A 15,671-nucleotide genomic window follows, 5' to 3' on the forward strand; every position below is an offset into this window, starting at 1 on the left:
GGATAATAAAAAAATGTCTGCTTTCTCTAAACAATTTACAGACAAAGTTTTCATGGTATTTTTATTTGGTAGCTCCTGAAATGGTTCCCAGTGATCCTTATTTCATGGCCTTATATGACCCCTTGCGTGGCCTGGACCCATTCATTTGCTTCTAACAAATAAAATACAGTAAAAGAGATGGGATGACACTTCTAACATAAATTCCCAGAAGACTGTGACTTTAGTTTTGCTCACACTCTTTTCACTCTTCCTTGATCTATCAGATTGTCTACTTTACAGTGAGCTGCATATTAAAAATCCCACACCAGTAGCTGAAGGTGGCCTCAAACAAGCAGCTTGTGAAGAATTGAATTCCGTCAACAACCATTTGAATGAGCTTCAAAGTGGATTATTTAGTAGTAGTTGAACCTTGAGATGACCAAAGTCCTGGCTGATTTCAAAATTAGTCTTTAGACAGCTTGAATCAGAAAACCCAGTTAAGCTGCAGCTGAATTCCTGACCTAGAAAAACTGTGAGGTAATACATGTTGTGGGTTAATACTACTAAGTTTAGTGGTAATTTGTTACACAACAATAGATAACAAAAGTCATTTTGATACTGAATGTAGGGTGGTGCAATAACAAACACTAAAACATGCCTTGAACTTGGCAGCTGGCAAATACTGGAATGATTTTGAGGAGCATGTTAGAGAATCACTAACTTGCTGTGGACAGACTGTTAAAAGAAATCTGGACTTTGCAAACTCTGACAGCAAGAGTTCTAAATAAAGTAAAAAACATGTTGTTGAAAACTGAAGTAATGGGTGTCTTTGCTATGTGGCTGCAGGAAAAAATCAAACAAACAAACAAACATCTGCAACACTGTCCTCTGCAGTTACGTGGAAATCAAAACATTGCCTGAAAACCTTGATGATGTAGCAAAAGAGATCCAAAGAGAGTTGAAAGTGTTTCATAATGTGAGTAGAAAAATGTAAAAGTATGAAATAACTTTTAAATGAAGAAGGGTCAGAGCTTGATGATTTGAAACTTATCTTCTCCAGAAAAGAAAAGATGCTAAAATTAAGAAATGGCTTTTGAGCCACCATGACAATGTGGTTTAGACAATCCAAAATTATGACTACATAATCTTTTGTTCCAAAAGATAAGGTCACAGTCATACAAAGGGCTCTTAAAAAGGCTAAAAGTGTGCTTCACAGATACTTTGAATCAAACAGAGGGTAAGAAACAAGAGTTTCATTTCTTAGTCATCTCAGCATAATCTCAAAATGAAGAAGAGATTACCTAGAAAATATTTGTAGCTGTAGATTTTATTTAATGGAATAAACCCCAATGATATTTCAGAAGGCCATAAAGTTTTTGAGAAAACCGTATCTGCTGAAACACAGTCAGCTTGGACTGAAAGGGAGAAAGCTGATTACAGAATTAAAAAGGCTTTTGCACCACCAACTTTCTACTGGCAGGGAGCTGAGTCAGCACCTAGTGAGCTACAAACTCATGCATGAAAAAGAAGAGATGACTAGGAGGGCTGTTAGAAGAGCCCAGAGGGCAGAGCCAAGCAAGAGTCATGGTGAATTATCCAGAGGCCTTGAAACCTAGTCAAATTTTCAACATTTGTTCAGATGGATTTCACAATTGCTTTAGAAGACCAGTTCCCTTTACCTTCTATTTTTCTCCAATTTTGAACAGAAGTGTGTTTATAGCAGTTATATATAATTAACCATTGTGTATTAAATGGGGGTGAGATTTGGAGGGTCAAATAACTTGTCTCTTTGTTTCTTCATTTTCACAGATTTAAAAAAATTAAACAAATTCTGGTATAGGAAATTTATCCACAACTGGATTAGATGATGAGATGGTAGACTTCAACATAATGTGATGGGATACTAATTTTGTAGGAGTTTGAGAGGAACTGAATGGCTTTTTCAGGTGGAAGGGGCATAAATTATTCGTTGTCAGAGGAAAACTGTGGTAGGCAGATTCTGAACTTCCACCCAATATTTGTTCCTCTTGGTAATTATGCCATAATATGGTAAAAATAATGAGATAGTACCTCTAAGATCTGGAAGCAAAGCATTGTGTCTCTGTCCTGTTTTAACTTACTCTAATCGCTGTCTCTCTTGTATCTCTCGTGATCTTCAGTGAAGCCAGCTGCCATATTATAAGTGGTGAGGGAAGCCTCTGGCCATCAGCCAGCAAGGAAATAAACATTACCAACAACTAGTGGAGTGAACTTGAAAGCAGATTCTTTTCCAGTGCAGCCTTAGGATGTTTACAGCCCTATTTGACACCTGAAGAAGAGATTTGGGTTAATTTGTTACACAGCAATATATGAGAGATGCCATTTTAATATTAGAGTAGGTAGCTGCTGTAACAGACAATGAAAGTAAGGGAGTGGATTTTGAAGCAGAGAATCCACTGAAGCGCCACTTAATTACTTACATATAAAAACAGTGAGGTAGTACATGCAGTTTTTTAACAACTAAATTCTGAGCTAATATTTTATGAAGCAGACAATTACTAATATAGGTAACATTGATGAAAATTAAGGGTGTTGAGGCAGAAATAATTTGATAAAGGTTTGTTGGATTCCAAATGTGAGGACTGACCTGGAAAAAACACCAAAAAAGTTGGAACTGTTTCAGAGTCTGCTGCAAGTTGCAAGACTTTTATAGTTGTATTAGTCTGTTCTCATAATGCTAATAAAGACATACCTGAGATTGAGTAATTTATTAAGAGAAAGAGGTTTAATGAACTCACAGTTTCACATGGCTAGGGAGACCTCAGAATCACAGCAGAAAGTGAGGAGGAGCAAACTCAGGTCTTACTTAGCAGCAGGCAAGAAAGAGAGCATGTGCAGGGGAGTCACAGCAGAAGGTGAGGAGGAGCAAACTCAGGTCTTACTTAGCAGCAGGCAAGAAAGAGAGCATGTGCAGGGCAGCTCCCCTTTATAAAACCATCAGATCTCATGAGACTTATTCACTGTCACAAGAACAGCATGGGAAAGAACCACCCCCATGATTCAATTACCTCCCACCAGATCTCGCCATGACACATGGGAATTATGGGAGATACGGTTTGAGATTTGGGTAGAGATACAGCCAAGCCATATCAATGGAAAAGTTTAGAAGAAGGAAGGAGGACTTCTTAGAATGTAGTTGTCCTGTTTATTGAAGGGCACAATACAGAGGTTAGAATCCTTGGCTACAAATTACAACATACAGGATAAAATGTTCTATGTGCAAGACATTCAGTAAAACTTCATGATTCAGACACAAATCAGTAAAACTTCATAATCCAGAAACAAATAAGAATCATTTTCAATGTCAGTAGGTTATTTATTAATCAGTACATCAACAGTTTGAGGAATTCACAATAAGATTATTTATTCAGGAACAGGATTTAAGCCATGAATTAATCATAAGACCTCCTGCAGGCAGGTTGTTTTGGAAGCCTGCCAAACCTGACCTGTAGGTTATTAATGGGAGGTGTTTTTAACTATATTTAAAAATATTTGTAGACTACACTATATCTTTGTGTTCTAATCAATTGAATGACTTTTCAAATATTTTAAATTTGCAATAACTCATAATTTTCTCTAAAGAAAATGCATATATTCAGCTCTGCAACTTCATTTCCTTCATATCAAAATTGAATCAATTAATTATAAATTCATAAACAAATTAATGAACCAATTCATAAATTAGCCATGTCACTAAAGTAACTAATAAACTGAATTTTACTATGGAAGTTGAAATAGGGTGTTTAAACAATTTAACAAACTTGGAGCTTAAAAGCTTTTATTTTTTATTATATAAGTACTTTTTGGCTGAAAAAATTCTGTTTAGAAAATAATATTCCTTTTTGGTACAAGGGAATCTGAACATTTAACATTCTCAAAAGCAGCTGCACATATATCTATATCCTAAGCCTTATGGTTCCACTGCTACATTGTTAGGGCCCTGATTTTGAAGTAGCAGATCTGTCTAGGTTGAAATTCAGAATTTTGCAAAGTTTTCGTCTCTTTCAGTGAAGACCTGTGCCTAAATTTGTGTCTGTTTTCTCTCTCCTACCAGATATGAGGGCCATTTTTAATACTTCCAAGCAGGCGCTGTGACTCTCCCATTGCTTTTAGATGTATATTAATAGAACGTGATCTATCATTTCCTCATTTCATTAAATCAATGACAATTCACAGTAACCATATAATTCTATGGTTCTTATAGATACTATTTGCTCCAAACTCTAAAATGCCAGAGAAAATGCATGTGTTAGTACACGTCCCCTTCAACCTACATCAGTTCACTAGAGATGAAGGTCTTAGCAATCTCAATAAAAAGCATAGCAGCAACTGTTAGTTCTCTACTACCAGTGTTGAAGTCCTCATTACCATCTGACGTGAAAGTGATTAATCTCCAGAATTCTATTTTTTGAATCTGCTTCCCAGGGGCATACAACATGCTCCTACATCAAATTCTTTAGAAGAACCTGAAGAAGATATTCCTGATGAAGTGATTTATTGTGGGAGTATTCTCAAGGGAAGGAGAGCAAGGGGCATAATGGGACAATAGAAAAATCTAAGAATTCAGTGTCAGCTAAAGATAAACACCCACAGAGTTCCTTCCCACTTGAGATGAGAAAAAGGAAAGACAATTTGTACTCATGTATTAGGCAGTTATTGGACATTATCTGAGGTGGGATGGGATAATGTGGTATGTAGCCTTCCTGGAAGGTGGTTCCAATTTATCTAGGTTCAATTATCTGGAGAAGAGAGCCATTAAGAAGCATCATTATCAGCTAATGCTCATGGCAGCTAGAGCATGAATGCATCAGCCAATAATGGGGGTCTGTCTGGACAACCAGCATCCACTAAAGCAGTGTACCCTCAGCATTTTTCACATTTTGGGCGGAATTATTGCCCTGAGAGATGCCTCTGGGCATTGTAGCTGCATCCCTGGCCTCTAACACTAGATGGCAATAACATATCTCCAGTTGTGGCAACCAAAAACAATTCCAGGTGTTAGCAAATGTCCCCTGGTGAACAAAATCATTCCTGGTTGAGAGCCATTATACTAGAGGAAATGAATGTCAAATTAAAATACGGACTCCTTATATTAGGTGTATTTGCAGAGTAACGAATATGCCCCAAACCTCACTGGGTAACAAAGTTAATTTCTCATTCTTATTACATGTTTTTTGTTGTTTTGTTTTGTTTTTTTAATTTTTTTTTATTATTATACATTAAGTTCTAGGGTACATGTGCATAACGTGCAGGTTTGTTACATATGTTGGCACAAGTATTACATGTTGATGAATCTGACTAAGTATCTACAGCTCTGTTCCATGTTATTTCTCACCTATAAGGCTAAAAGAGAAATCTTTATTTTGGAAGATCTCTCCTTTAATTTTTGTTTTCATGTGCATTTTTGCATGTTATTGGCCCAATCAAGCCACACAATCAAGCCTAATAAACTCCACCATGTGTTGATTTGCTAGCTATATTTCCTCTTAACTAATTTCTTAGTGAGTTGTTTGTTTCTCATTCAGTTGAGAGCTCCTCCTTTTTTTTTTTTTTTTTTAAGACGGGGTTTCACTTTGTCACCCAGCCCCAGGCTGGAGTGCAGTGGCTTAATCATGGCTCACTGCTGCCTTTAATTCCAGGGCTGAAGTGATGGTCCTGCCTTAGCCTCCTAAGTAGCTGGGACTACAGGTGTATAGCACCATGCCTAGCTAATTTTTAAATTTTCTGTAGAGATGGGGTCTCGCCATGTTGTCCAGCCTGGTCTAGAACTCCAGGACTCAAGTGATCCTCCACCTGGAGCTCCCAAAGTGCCAGGATTACAGGCATGAGCCACTGTGCCCATCCAAGAGTTCTTTATATATTCTAGATACAAGCATTTTATCACATATATTTATTTAAAAATATTTATTTTCCAGTTTATAACTTGTCTATATTCTTTTAATAATGATTTTCAAAGAATACACACATATTTTGATAAAAACCAGTTTATTAATTTATTCCCTTATAAATCCTGCTATTTGTATAATATCTAAAAACTCATCTAGGTCCATTGTGGTGGCTCACTCCTGTAATCCCAGCACTTTGGGAGGCCAAGGCAGATGGATCACTTGAGGTCAGGAGTTCAAGACCAGCCTGGCCAAAATGGTGAACCCCATCTCTACTTAAAAGAGAAAAATTAGCCGGGCATGGTGGTGTGCACCTGTGATCCCAGCTACTCGAGAGGCTGAGGCATGAAAATCGCTTGAACCCAGGAGGCAGAAGTTGCAGTAAGCTAAGATTGCACCACTGCACTCCAGACTGGCTGACAGAGTGAGACTCTCTCTCAATACATAATCATAATAATAAAATAAAAATTAAAAAAAAAAATCATCATCTAAATCTTGATCACAAAAGTTAATCCTATTTTTTCTATTAAAATAATTATCAAATTTGGTTTTATATTTAGATAAGGTCTATGTTGTGTTAAATATTGTATATGTTATACAATAAGGATTGTGTTAATTAAAAAAGCAATATTTTCTCCAATGGTTTTATCACATTTCTTGTGATAACTGTCCATTATCCACAGGATTGCCTTTGCATTGTTTTCAAAAATCAGTTCTCCATGTATGTGTGAGTCAATTTCTATATTCTTTTCTACTGATCTATTTACATATATGTCAATATCAATAATCTTGATTACAGTAGCTATATTATAGGTTTTAAAAACAGATATTCTTATCCTTCTTTGTTCTTTTTAACATTTTCTTTGAACACTACAGTTCTTTTGCATTTCCATATGAATTTTTAAATTACCTTGTGTACTTCTACAAAATATCTCAGGAAGCCCAGCTAGTAGCTCACCCCTGTAATAGCAACACTTTGGAAAGCTGAGGTAGGAGGACTGGTTGGGGTCAGGAGGTCCAGACCAGCCTTCTATACAAATATATATATATCTTGACAATGAAAACAAAATGTCCGCTTGCATTTAATGTATATTTCAAATTGGGGAGAATTGATATCTTTACAATATTGACCCACAAGCACAGTATATTTCTCTCTTCACATATTTATTTATTCAATTATTTATCTAAGTATTAGTTGTAGATTTCTGTGTAAAAATCTTGTACATCTTTTGTCAGATTTATCCCTAAGAATTTCATATTTTTTGATGCTGTTATCAGTAGAATTTCTATATTAATTCTAATTTCTGATTCCTGTTGTTAGTTTTTAGTAATATAACTGATTTCTATTTGTTAAACTTGTATCTTGCAGCTATGCAAAAATCGTATCTTTGTTCTAGTAGCCTTTTGTAGGTTCATCTGGATTTTCTATATAGATCATTGTGGGGGCCAAGCCCTTTGGCCCCTAAAGTTTCACTGAAAAATCACTGGTAAGAGGCAGATGCATTAATAGGAGGAAAGGAATACAAATTTATTTAACATTCATACACTGGAGCCTTCAGAATGAGAACCCAGCTCCATAGTAAGGTACAGAAGCATCTGTACATCTTGAGGTTATAGAAAGAAAAAGGCCTCAAGTCATGGCCAGAAACAAGTTTTAGTGGCAAGATAAGTTATGGGAGTGAGAAATGAAGAGGTTTGGGTTGCAAAGGTGGCTTTGTATATAGATGAAGCCACTCAGGTAGTAGCTCTCAGAGTAGATGGTGAATGTTTTTGTTGTTGTTTGTTTATTTTGACTTCTAAAGATGTCAGACTCTCAATCTCTCTTAGATCTGGGAAAGGCCTAAAAAGAGAAGGCCTGGCTGCAATAAAGACAGATTTGCTTGCCCACTTATATCTGCTGCCCTGAATGTAAGACATGGAGTCAACGGAGATTATTTTTCTCAAAGAAAAAAGGGGTGGGCCCCCAAGACCTTGGGCAGTCCACCTCCATGACTTTGAAGGATATAGCCCCCACCACTGCTTCCACAATCTGGCACTGACTGCCTGAAGCTTTTTCAGGCACACAATGCAAGCTGTCAAATCTGTCATTCTGGGGTCTTGAGGATGGTGGCTCTCTTACACTTCCACTAGCCAGTGCCCTAGTGGAGACTCTATGTGGGGGCTCCAACCCCACATTTCTCCACAGTGCTGCCTTGGAAAAAGTTCTCCATGAGGGCTCCACCCTTGCAGCAGATGAACATCCAGGCATTTCCATACACCATCTAAAATCTAGGTGGAGGCTTCCAACTCTCAACTCTTGCCCTCTGTGCACCCACAGACCTAATACCACCTGGAAGCCTTGGTGACTTCTGGCTTGCACCCTCTGAAGCAGAAGCCTGAGATTTATCTGGGTCCCTTTTAGCTATTGCTAGAGCTGGAGGGACTGGTATGCAGAGGGCAGTGTGCTGAGGTTGTGCCAGGACACAGGGCCATAGGCCTGGCCCATGAACCATTCTTCCATCCTAGGCCAGTCCTGTAATAGGAGGGGCAACCACAAAGGTCTCTGAAATGCCTTACAGGCATGTTTCTCATTGTCTTGGCTATTAGCGTTCAGTTCCTCTTTACTCATGCAAATTTCTGAAGCAGGCTTGAATTTCATCCCAGAATATGGATTTTTCTTTTCTACCACATGGTCAGGCTGCAAATTTTCCAAACTTTTATGCTCTGCTTCCTTTTCAAGAACAAGTTCCTGTTTCAGATAATCTCTTTTCTCACAAATATGAGCCTATACTGTTAGAAGCAGTCAGGTCACATCTTGAACATTTGGTTGCTAGAAATATCTTCCAAGAGGTACTCTGAATCATCTCTCCCAAGTTTAAATTTCCACAGATCCCTAGAGCAGGAATACAGTGCCACCATTCTCTTTGCTAAAGCATAGCAAGAGTGACCTTTACTCCAGTTCACAAAAATTCCTCATCTTCATCTGAGACCTCCTCAGCCTGGACTTCACTCTCCGTATCACTATCAGCATTTTTTTCACAATCATTTGACAGGTCTCTAGGAAGTTTCAAACCTTCCCTCATCTCCCTATCTTCTTCTGAACCCTCCAACCATTGTTCCACCCTCTGACCATTACCCAGATCCAATGTTGCTTCCACATTTTTAGGTATCTTCATAGCAACACTCCACTCCTGGTACCAATTTTCTGTATCTGGCTATTCTCACACTGCTATAAAGAACTACCTGAGACTGGATAATTTATGAAGAAAAGTGATTTAATTGACTCACAGTTCCACAGGTTGTGCAGAAAGCATGGCTGGGGAGGCTTTAGAAAACTAACAATCATGCCAGAAAGTGAAGAGGGAGCAGGCATATTTTTGCATGGCTGGTGGGAGGGGTGGTTGCTACACATTTCTAAACAGTCAGATATCCTGAGAACTCTATTATGAGAACAGCAACGGGGACTTCCACCCCCATGATTCAATCACCTCCCACCAGGACCCTCTTCCAAAACAGGGAATTACAACTTGACATCAGATTTTGGTGGGGACACAAAGCCAAACCATATTATGTTATCTGTGCTTACGGAGTATTTACTCAAGATATCTTTGCCCAGACCAATGTCCTGGAGATTTTTCCTAATGTTTGCTTTTAGTAGTTTTATTGTTTGGAGGTCTTAGATTTAAGCAATGAAAACATTTGGATTTGAAATTTGTATATGGTGGGAGATAGGAGTTCTGTTTCTTCCTTATTTATGTGTGTGTATCAATATCCAGTTTGCCCAGAACCACTAAATGAAGAGGCTGTCTTTCCCCAGTGTATGTTCTTTGCCACTCTGACACACATGAGTTCACTGTAGGTGTGTGGATATATTTCTAGGTTATCTATTCTGTTCCATTGGTCTATGAGAATTTGTTTATGTCAGTACCATGCTGTTTTCATCCCTATACCTCTGCAGTGTAATTTGAAGTCAGATAATGTGATTCCTCCAGTTTTGTTCTTTTTTGCTCAGGATGGTTTTGGCTATTCTGGATATTTTGTGGTTTCACATAAATTTTATATATTTTATTATTTCTGTGAAGAATGTCATTGGTATTTTTATGGGGATTGCATTGAACCTGTAGATTGCTTTGGGTAATATGGATATTTTAAACACATCAATTCTTCTGATCCATGAATATGAAATATCTTTCCACTTTTTGTGTTCTCTTCTATTTTCTTCTTCAGTGTTTTATAGTTTTCATTATAGAGGTATTTCACTTCTTTGGTTAATTCCTAGGTATTTCATTTTATTTGAGGCTACTGTAAATTTTGATTTCTTTTTTAGATTGTTCACTGTTGGCATATAGAAATGCTACTGATTTTGTATGTTGATTTTTTATCCTGCAGCTTTACTGGATTTGTTAATTAGTTTTAAGAAATTTGTGATGGAGTCTTTAGCTTTTTTCCAAATATAAAATTATAATATCTCCAAACAAAAGTAATTTGACTTTTTTTTTCTTTTCGACATGGATGCCATTTATATCTTTATCTTGTCTGATCACTCTAGCTAGGACATCCAGAACAATGTTGTATAGTAGTGGTGAATGTGGGCAACTCATCATGTTTCAGATCTTAGGGTAAAGGCTTTCAGCTTTTCCCCAATCAGTATGATACTAGCTGTGGGTATATCATAGTCATATGTAACTTTTATTGTATGAGGTATGTTCCTTCTCTACCTAGTCATTTGAGGGTTTTGATCATCATGAGATTTTAAATTTTATCAAATGCTTTTTCAGCCTCAATTGAAATGATCATATGGTTGTCCTTCATTCCGTTGCTATAATATATTACACTGATTGATTTTCATATGTTGAGTCATCCTTGCATCCCAGGGATAAATCACACTTGGTCATAATGAATGATCTTTTAAATATATTGTTGAATTTGGTTTGCTAGTATTTTGTTGAGTATTTTCAAATAAATATTTATGGAAGGTATTATCCTATAGTTTTCTTTTTTTGATGTTTCTTTGTCTGATTTTGTTATCAGGGTAATATTGGCCTTGTAGTATGAGTTGGAAGCATTCCTTTCTCTCCTAGTTTTTGAAATAGTTTGAATAGGATTGGTATTAATTTTTCAGTGAAGCCATAGCATGCCAGGCTTTTCCTTATTGGGAGACTTTATATTATAAATCCAATCATATTACTTGTTATTTGGCTGTTCAGGTTTTGGATTTCTTCCTCATTCAATCTTGGTAAGTTGTATGTGTCTGGGATTTTATCTATTTCTTCTAGGTTTTTATTGGCACGTAGCTGCTCTTAGTGGCTACTAATGATCCTTTGAATTTCTGCAGTACCAGTTGTAATGTCTCCTTTTTTACCTATAATATTTGGGTCTTCTTTATTTTTTAGCTAGTTTGACAAAAATTTTGTCAATTTTGTTTAACTTTTCAAGAAATTACTATTTTATTTATCTTTTTTATTTTTTTATTTCAATTTCAGTGTTTTCTGCTCTGACCTTTATTATTCTTTTAGTCTACTGATTTTGGGTTTAGTTTGCTCTTGTTCTTCTAGTTCTTTAAGAAATATGGTTATATTGTTTATTTAAAGTTTTTCTTCTTTAGTGTAGGCATTTATAGCTATAAACTTTCCTCTTAGTACTGCTTTTGCTATATCCTATTGGTTTTGGCATGTTGTGTTTTCATTTTTATTTGTTTCAATAATGTTTTAGAATTTATTTTTGATTTGCTCATCAACTCACTGATCATTCAGGAGCATATTGCTTAATTTTCATGTGTTTGTACAGTTTCCAAATTTCCTCTTGTTATGGATTTATAGTTTTATTCCATTGTGGTCAGTGAAGATCCTTTATATGATTTCAATTTTTTGCAACTTTTTTGCAAATTCAAATTTTTGCAATTTTAAAGATTTGATTTGTGGCCTAATATATGGCCTGTCCTTCAGAATGATCGATATGCTGAAGAGAATAATTTGTGTTCTGCAGCTATTGTATGAAATGTTCTGTAAATATCTATTAGGTTCATTTGTTCTATACTGCAGATTAAGTCTGATGTTTCTTCATTGATTTTCTGTCTTGATGATCTGTCCAATGCTGAAAGTGGAGTGTTGAAGTCTGTAGCTATTATTGTATTGGAATCTACCTCTTTCTTAAGCTCTAATAATATTTGCTCTCTCTATATATCTTGGTGTTCCAGTGTTTGGCATAGATAGATAGATAGATAGATAGATAGATAGATAGATAGATATAGATAGATAAATATAGATAGATAGATATTTAAAATTATTATATACTCTTGCTGAATTGATCCCTTTATTATTATGTAATTTTCTTTGTCTCTTTTTATAGATTTTGTCCTAAAAATGTATATTTTTTTCTGATGTAAGTATAGCTACTCCAGTTCTTCTTTGGTTTTCATTGGCATGAAATAGCTTTTATTTTCCCTTTATTTTCAGTCTTTGTGCCTCTGGATATGTGAAGTGTGTTTCCTGTAGGCAACAGACTGCTAAGTCTTTTTTTTTAAGGCGATTTTATAACTTTATTTGACGTTTTGACGATCAGCAATTAGTTCTCATCCACATTGACTGTCTGTAGATTTTTGAAAGTGGTGACAGGTACATAGGTAACCAAAGTATAGAGCTTATTTGATGAATCTTTATCCTCATTACGTTTTCTGGACAACCACACGTGGATTCTATATGGGATATTCTTTATTCCTTTGGCCCAGACAGCTTTGTTGAGTCTGGTATCAACGAGCACAGCTGGAGTTCCCGTCTCCTTCATGGCAAATTTCTGAATCTCTTTGAGTGCTTCTTGAAGCCCACTTCATGGATATGTTTGTGAATGTTGATGGTGTATTGTTGGGTCACCACCTCAATGATGGCAGAATGGTCTTATTTTTTCTTGCTGCCCTTCTTTGCAGGAGCCATTCTGCTGGGTCTAAGTTGGAAAGGAAACACTTTTTCTTTTTTAATCTATTTGGCTCCCCTATGTCTTTTCATTGGAGAGGTTAGTCCATTTACATTCAATATTATTATTGATTAAAGAATTATTCCTATTTTGTTATTTGTTTTCCAGTTGTTCTGTGGCCTTCTCTTCCTTTCTTCTTTCTTTCCTGTCTTCCTTTTGGTGAAGACAATTTTCTCTAGTCATCTGCTGATATGTTTTAGATTCTTGCTTTTTATTTTTTTGTGTATCTGTTGTAGGATTTTTGATTTGAGGTTACCATGTGCCCTGCAAATAACATCTTATAATCCATTATTTTAAACTGATGACTGATTGCAAAAACAAATAAGCAAAGAGAAAACTAATACAAACTCTATATTTTATCTCCCCTTTTTGTAACTCTTCTGTTGTTTCTATTTATCTTGTTATACTGTCTACATTTTAAAACATTGTTGTAGTTATTTCTGATAGATTCATCTCTTAGTCTTTGTACTCAAGATATGAGTAGTTTATAAACCATAATTACTGTGTTTGTGAACTTATTACATATAATAAGACAATATATAAGCTAGTGCAATTTTACATAAAGATGTTACATAAAGTCATATAATACAAAAAAGGAAATGAAAATATCTAAATGTCAAGGGAAGGGCATTGGTTTATATGGTACATATATGTAATGAAACAGAATAATTGATGTTAATGAAGATTTTTTAATGTAGAAATTATATGTGTTTTGTTGTCTTTTGTAAAAGTCAAGTTACTGTTTAAACAATATCACAACAAAGTCTCACAAAACATGCACTCAAATATTGTTTGAAGTTGGGTGTTTACTTGTATGCTTCAAATTTGTTCTGTAATAGTTTTCTAGTGTGCAAAAACCGTTTTTGAAAATTATGTACTTCAACTTCAAACAAAAGCAAACCAGAGTTAGAAGTACTGTCAAGCATATTAATGCCTCAAGTGTACTTTCAGGTCTTTTTCCAATTGCTTCTGCTCTAATTTCTCCCTATAGCTCTTTGATGAAGCACTCCCTAAGTCAAGCCCTTAAGTTACTTATCTAGTCAATTTTGTCTCCCATAGAACCTTTATGATGTTATGATGTTGCCTTTTTGGCCCATTAATAGACTATCTTTTATACTCTTCCTACGTTATGCTTCGGATGTCCATCAGGTCATTCCCTAACCAGAAATGTACTGAGACATTTACAGGGGAGATTTATGTGTATCTCAAGCCTATCTGTTTTATATTCTTGCCACTTTGGTTCTTAGCAACAAAGGGCTTTCAGAGTCTGTTTGCCCTTTGCCTGCAATGCTTCTGTTATGTTTTCCCAGGGTGGCATTAGTGCCAGAGATGCTTGGATTCTGTTAGCCAGGATCCACTAGTATTGGATAACATTCTTTTGAACGTGATGCTTCAGTTGGTTGTATATCTCATCATTGAAAGAAACTACTACAGTAAAAATAAAGATTGGCACAGAGTCTTTATGGGCCAGGCTGTAGTGGAAAATTTTGAGAGCAAGAATACAAACAGCCTGCTGAAGTGTTGGTTCCCTCAAAGTGTGAGATCTCCAGTAAAAAAAGAGCACTGATGCCAGAAGGGTGCCCAGTGGTAAGGATGAAATAAAATAAATTTGTGTAAGGGTCCAGTGGCAAGCAGGTTTCTGGTGACAAAGAGATGTCTGTTGTTGGAAGATACAAAGAGAAAATCTGGGAGTATAGAGGATACAGTGGTAAATGAGACATTGTTGAAAGACACAAGAAGGCCTGTGGTGCAGTGAAGAGTAGAAATAGTAAAGGATTATAAGAGATCACTGGCAGGGGGCTCTGAATTAAGAAGAAATAGAAACATCAGCTTGTGTGGGAAAAATGTGAGTAAAAATATAATGCCAATGGTAGAGTGGCTTCTGACAGCTACAAGAGTTAGTTATGATGGTGAGTGGAATATGGTGGGGGGTGTAATTTTGAAGGCAGTGTGACAAAAGCATCAGGAAGAAGAGGAGGGAAAGTAAGTCAGGGTTGGAAACCAGTGAAAGAAAATAAGCCTCAATAGTGATAGCGGTAGGAGGCAGGCAAATCTCTAGGCAGACAAGGGTGGGTCCCTGATGAAACTCAACCTTCAAACCAGACAGTTTAAAGCCGGAAAACCAAGCTTCAGGTCTTGGATAAATCCACAGACTAGATTGAGAACCTCTCTTCCCATTTGGTGTGCTTTTCTCTGATTGATCCCCACCCTTCACCTATTTTACATATTGGTTTTTTATCCTATTGTGCCCATCTTTGAGTGGTGCCTTTTTTGCATACTCACAAACCAATCAGCATGCACTCCCCCATTCTGTGCCCATAAAAGCCCCAGACTCAGTCATGCTTTGGGACTACCAGCCTTTGAGTGGGGGTGGAGAGTACCCCATGCTTTGGGGTCATGATTTGGGACTACCAGCCTTTGAGTGGGGGTGGATTTTGGGTAAGAGGGCAGCCCAACTTGGGTCCCCGTCTCTGCTGAAAGCTGTTTTGTCACTTAATAAAACTTTTTGCCTTGCTCACCTGCTGGCTGTCAGCATAACCTCATTCTTCTTGGACATGGGACAAGAACTCAAGACCTGCTGATCAATGAAAGCAAAGTTGTAACCCTGTAGCACTCTCCTTTCCACTTGCTGAGCAATGGGAGAGGGAGCTTCTGGGTGCCACACACCCTCTGATTATTGGGCTGCAGATGGTGGGACTGAAAGGGCTGTTTGCATGCTGTAGCACTTCCTTTGGGGTTTTTGGTGCACTGGCATCCTTGTTTGGGTGGGGGTTTTGGAGTCACTGGCATCCTTATTTAGGTGCCACTGTACTCCCCTTG

The 15,671-nt window shown here is 36.8% G+C and overlaps 1 pseudogene; it reads right to left on the bottom strand.

Annotated features, from left to right (window-relative positions):
• Positions 1–12,403: 12,403 nt before the first annotated feature.
• Positions 12,404–12,811, bottom strand: LOC108541930 (60S ribosomal protein L31 pseudogene; annotated as a pseudogene).
• Positions 12,812–15,671: the final 2,860 nt, after the last annotated feature.

The sequence above is a fragment of the Rhinopithecus bieti genome, unplaced genomic scaffold, assembly GCF_001698545.2.
Source record: "Rhinopithecus bieti isolate Rb0 unplaced genomic scaffold, ASM169854v2 scaffold_1895, whole genome shotgun sequence".
Lineage (NCBI taxonomy): Eukaryota > Metazoa > Chordata > Mammalia > Primates > Cercopithecidae > Rhinopithecus > Rhinopithecus bieti.